We start from the raw sequence: 6,015 nt of genomic DNA, 5'->3' as shown, positions 1-6,015 counted from the left end.
TTAACCTTCACAAAGAGTTTACACTACAATTCAGAACTGGCCTTAAGCAATTTCCCATGTGACTAAAATACCAGCACTTTCCAACAAACTAACTATTACATTTAAAGACAAAGTTTCATTTTTAAAGAAAAATGTATTTACAGTACGTCAAATATATTTCAGAGCTTACCAGTCAAACGCGTTTTATTCCCTCGTGTGCTGAAGAGACTCTCATGTGAAGGCATTAATTTTACACGAGCGTCTCTTTTTGCGCGTCGGGCTACTGCGGGTCTCCACTGGCAACGGCGCGAGCCAACAAAGGCACCTGCTCACGGGTCATAATCCGCTTCTGCGTCTTAAGCAGCCAGTCTCAGTCCTCTGATCCCTCACAAGCCTCTCGATCGATTCCTGTTATGCACATTTGCCAGCATTTCTACTTGTGCATATGTTAAATCGGCTCTACGGGCCGGTGAGATGTAGTTTAGGTCCGCCCAGTCACTGTCATGGAATGCGACAATGTCTACCTGTACAGTAAGAGAGTGAGGTGTCAAACACGCATTATCGTAAAGGGTGTCCTTATTTATGCATTATTTGACTAAACAAGTAAATGCCCCCACCTTAAATGCACTTGCTGGCAACATCTTTCTGATGGTTAAGGTTATACTCACGCTCATTGCAGTAACGGGCTTCATTCCGGTGCGTTCTTTCAGTTATTTGCAGTATTTCCCTTTGTGTCAAATCCATTTGGTATCGAAATATCTTATTGGTAGATTCAGAATGGGTACATTTATTTTTCACCGCTATTCTTAGGCAGTCGTCGGAGCTTTTTAGTCCTTTAGCGTTGTTTTATTTGCCCGTCTCCACTGACTACACTGTGGTCTGCATGCTTCGGCTTCTGCATTCCACGAGCCGAGTGCAGCCGGGAAAAGCCGAACACGGAGATTGAAGCTCACGTGCGTTGTTGCGCTAGCACCCTCCGGCTGCCAATCTAGGGATCTTGGAAGTTTCAAAAAATGTTTAAACGATGGCTTCAGTGAGCATTTTGACACTGAAGGCACACATAAACAATGCAATTAACGTTACGTTGGATAACAATACCGATCATATCCAATCAAGTAGCATTTATTTTGGCTAAAAAACAGTTAATGAGGACGAAGAGGTACATTATAAAATCAGCGTTCAAAACATTTTCCTTACCGTAACCCAATTCGCAATGGTACGTTTATAATAATGATTTATAATGTAATATGTAACGTTACACATAGGAGCTTCTTGAACCAGATAATCTAGCTTAAAAATAGACTTTACACACCCAGTGATAACTTGGGATCATTCGGTAATGGTAATAATTTTGGAAGTGGTTAAAAATTAGGTTTGAAAAGCACCGTATGATGAAAAACTAAACAGGTGGCGACAATGAAGCGTAACCAACACATAATTGTGACATCTGGCGGCGTGGAGGTGGAAGTGCATTTTTTTTCATTAAATGGAAAAAATATTTTCTGTCTTACAATTTTTGTTAAATCAACTCAGCAAGTCATGTCAACTTAATATTATTTATCTTGACAAGAGATGAGTTGTTACAACTTATAAAATATAGTTGAAAAAGGTCCACTTCATTTTATGAGTTATAACAACTCATCTCTAAATCTTAGATTCAACAAATACAATTAAGACAGCAAATATTTGTTTACATTGTGTACATTAATAAAACCTATTGTTTATGCTTGAGCATTTAGCATGACATTTAAATTAAGTAATTAGCATTTTTAAAATTACCGTAATACTTTTTTCTTATATTCTCACCATTTGGATGGTCAGCAAAAACAGGTTTTTTTACCAAATATAAAAACATTCTATTAAAATTGACATTGCCCTGCAGCATGACTGTATTCAATATTAATTACACAGTAATAACTATGGATATAATAATGACGATTAAATTAATTGACTGACTGTAACCAATTAGAATTTCCATCTATAAATTTGTCCATTAAGAATGATTGCTATTGCCATTAAATAAAGAGTATATAAAGATTTGCAAGTATATAAAGTGTGAGTATATAAATGAGTGTACAAGACTTGTCCATACTTTTCATTTATTGATCAACCCACAGACATACAAAATGTATAGAATGCAGGACTCAAATAATGATTCAGCAGGGATGACATTTCATTGATAAAAAGCATTGATATGAACAATATGTTCTTAAAGAATACAGATACAAAACCAGGGGCAATACAAACATTGCAGCAAAATCACAATCACAAATACCTTCATGTAAAAGGTACAAAAGACACTTTTGTTAAGCTGAGTAAATCAGTAGAACGGCTAAAAACACAAAGCCTTGAACTGTTCTTTAACACCCAAACAATAAAAGGCACAATGATATTTACAGTGAGGTCAGGGTTAGGTTTCAAGTGGATTCAGTTTAAATACAGGATCCAGTTTTTAACCACCATCACTGAACTACTTGCAGGGTTGATGCATTTTCATGAGAATTAAAATTAGCTTTGGTCAATATGAGTTTATTTTTCATAATACTGCCATAATCAAAAGCAGGGGCGACATGATGCATGTAAAATCTGGCTTGGAAATTTAAATTATAGATGAAGTAAGATTTATTGAGGTAAATAGTATTACATTCTCTTTTTTCACTTACTTTTTTACATTCAGTTAATTTTACTGACACAACTCCTCATGCATCATCTAACTTTCAGTATATTGTTATATTGTTACCAAACCAAAAACTAGTTTAATTTTAGTCTGAGTGGCAGTAAAAGCTATTCTGCAAATGTAAACTATCTGTAGCAACAGTTCTTAAGACAATCCCAGGTAAACACATTTTGCATTAACCAGACCACATTATACAAAAACATTTAAAGAGACAAAAAGCACCCTCACAGACAACAAAACAAAACAGAGAAATCACAATACTTAATGCAACAACACATTAAATGATGATTAAACATAAATTATAAATAATGCAAAAACAATTGATTGGGTTAACAGAAGTATACATTAAGGTATTTTAAAACCAAACATTTAATAAATTGTATTTTAACAGTAATAATAAAACACTTAATACTGTGGGGTAAAAAAATACTCACATTAATAAAGTCTATACTGCCCTCCAAAGGCTAAGTGCAGTATCTACGCAAACACTGAAACTGAGAAAAATGGCTTTAAAGTTTTTTACACCGGCCAATCAAACATGTTACTGCAATTTTGGCACACACATTTCTCTGAAATGGGACAAAATTTAACCAGGAGACTTTGTCACAAGACACAACAGATCTCACAAAGCCCATTTTAACCCTTAACTCAATTTTGACCAAATGCGTAGTTACTGCGCTTTCGCTTTGTAGGGCAGTATAATATCCTCAGTATATTTAAGACAGTGTTTGCTCAGCCAAAAATTAGGGCAGAAGCGAACTGAAACCTCATTCATTTTGGTCCACCAAGCATACATACAATATCATTTTTCTTGATATGATATCACAATCAGCAATAATACTCTCTTTAACGAAAAAAAAACTTTTCATCTGACACCCTGTTCATTCTTAACCCACTTAAGTGCACATTGACATTTATAACTGTAATGGTACACTTTTAAATAAACAATTAAAAATATTTGTTCTACGTTTTAACCTGACATGATTATAAAAGACATATGTTGCTCATAATAGGATGTTTACTGACTAAAGCGAGGTATAGCATTATGATATGGACTATATACAGCTGATTTACGATTCAAGCAGGTGAATTTAATCTTTATAAAGCCATACATCAAAAAATCCAGTTCTGCAAAAATCACTAATGCATCTGAACCTACTGACGCTTAAATAAACTGTGCTTATTTAAAAAAGAAAAAAAAAACATAAATTGAATGGTTTGTACAAATAAATTACAAGACAAACGAACCACTATTTAACACATTCTCTACATAAATATTACTTTGTTTCAGATGTAAAACAATAATAAAATACACATAGTAAAACAAATGTTACATTAGATCAAGTAGGTACTTAAAAGGCCATACAAATGTAAATACTTGTTTAAACACTTTTACCGCAGACATAAACTGTATACAAACTGCAGATATTATTGATGTTTGTGTGTGAGTGTGTCTCCATTAACCTTGACCTGACAATCTGTGTCGCCCTGATTACAAATCTTGTGTTATAGATAAAATAATTGTTATCATATTCAAGTTGATTTTAAAACTTAAACAGTTACTAAAATGTGTATAGCATTGAATGTTTTTTTTTTTTTAGAAATATGATGGCATCAGCCAATGAGAAAACCCTGAGACCAGAAACTTTGGCTGACCAGTCCAAAAAAACAAATGGCTGATGGAGAGACTTTCAGTGTTAACCAGTGGTAAACCAAAGACAAATCTGAAGTGGAGGAGATCTACAAGTTTAAAGCCACAATATGTAAGATTTTTGTAATAAAATATCCCAAAACGACTAGCACAGTGTGATATTTTTAATGCAATTGTGTTTATGCCAAAAGTTCCCAAGGATTTGTAAATCCATATAAATAATGCCTCATCCCTTGTCTCTCTTGCACCTGTCGCCCTTTTAATGACTAAATACAGGGTTCCCACACATTAGCTAATTTCAAATTCAAGGGCCTTTCAAGGACTTTCCAGGTCCAATACCCTCAAATTCAAGGACTAAATGTGGGGACACATTTCAAGTGAGAGCAAGGTTACATTGTGTTACCTTTTAAAATACATTGTTACAGTTCCCTGGGTTCGAGGGAACTTGTGCTGCGTCACTGCGGTGACACTTTGGGGACCCCTCCAGGGGTAAGTGCGTATGTGTATATAAAATTCATCCAATGGTGAGACGTAATGACAAAGACAGGGTGACGCAGGAGCCAGGACGTATATCGCTATCTGAAATTTTGCCAAAGACAGCATTACAGGGACGCAGGAAGTATGGCAAAGGAGACGCAGAATCTCGTTCCCTTCTTAGGGAACAACAGTTATGTAATCCAAGACTTTTCATGTGTCAAACACAACTATGCAAAAAGCATTTCTGTATGAATCAACATTTACATGCAGAAGATATAAGCATTTAAAGCGAATAGTTTAGCATGTGCGCTTAAAAAGTCTAGAATTTTTATATTATCCTACACTACACAGAGAACAATATGGATTTTTTTCAGAAAACCTTTTGCATAAAATAGATTTTAGCACTTTCAATGACCTGTATCTATGTATGTATATTTTCAAAAACTTCCCAGGGCCTTGAATTTTCCCCCCAGATTCACAAACTTTCAAGGATTTCAAGGACCCGTGGGAACCCTGTGAATATCCACAGTTTCTGGTTGTAGAAAATGTGAGCAACACAAGTGAACAAACGTGGGAGTGGCGGTTATATAGCAACTAACACGCAGCTGGAGTGCCTTGCAGCTAATTCATTATAATGTGATCAAACGTACAGGTAAAAAAACATTAATTCATTACCACATTCGGTAACATGATTAGCGAATTTCATACATACGTCTCTGGAGGGTTAAAACGACATCACCCATCATTCCACTCTTCTTCATAACGTCATTAAGCTTCACCTTTGTGGTGAAAATCCTACATAGTGTGGCATTAAAGTCTACAATTTAAAAAGATAATAAACGAAAAATGAGAATTCTTTCACCCCGTCACTCCAAATAAGCTTGATTTGTTTTCTTTAGTGGAACATATTAAGAAAATAAAATATTTTTATGGAAATTTTGTGATTTGTATTTTAGAAATATTAGGCCCATTCCCCATCTGCTTTCATTGGACTGAAAGAAACATTCTGTAAAAATCTTTTTAATGTTCCACGAAAAACTAAAAAAGTTAGTAAGAGTTAGTAAATGATGATTTTTATCAGATCAAACTTCGTGTAAACTATCCCTTTAACCACTCTCAAAGCAAGAGCAAGAGCCTTGACTAAATTCATTACATCATACTTTCAAATATTATATATATAATATCCGCTTTTCATTGGTACTGAATGAACTATACTCTCAGAAAAAAGGTA

At 34.7% G+C, this 6,015-nt stretch overlaps 1 protein-coding gene across 6 annotated transcripts in view; it reads right to left on the bottom strand.

Moving 5' to 3' along the window:
• radil (Ras association and DIL domains) overlaps window positions 1-1,396 on the bottom strand; it is a 27,052-nt gene extending 25,656 nt beyond the window's left edge. For 2 of the 6 annotated variants that reach the window (XM_055206095.2, XM_055206094.2), the window contains exons 1-2: window positions 597-1,396; window positions 170-503 (exon numbers count right to left, since the gene is read on the bottom strand). The gene's annotated coding sequence lies outside the window, so the exon portion shown is untranslated. The remainder of the gene's footprint in view (window positions 1-169; window positions 504-596) is intronic. The other 4 variants (XM_055206091.2, XM_055206092.2, XM_055206090.2 and 1 more) reach the window with 4 other exon arrangements.
• Between the last annotated feature and the right edge of the window lie 4,619 nt (window positions 1,397-6,015).

The sequence above is a fragment of the Misgurnus anguillicaudatus genome, chromosome 3 (genome assembly GCF_027580225.2).
Source record: "Misgurnus anguillicaudatus chromosome 3, ASM2758022v2, whole genome shotgun sequence".
Taxonomy (NCBI): domain Eukaryota; kingdom Metazoa; phylum Chordata; class Actinopteri; order Cypriniformes; family Cobitidae; genus Misgurnus; species Misgurnus anguillicaudatus.
Note: the sequence above shows the minus strand (reverse complement) of the source record. Positions and strands in the feature narration are given on the sequence as shown.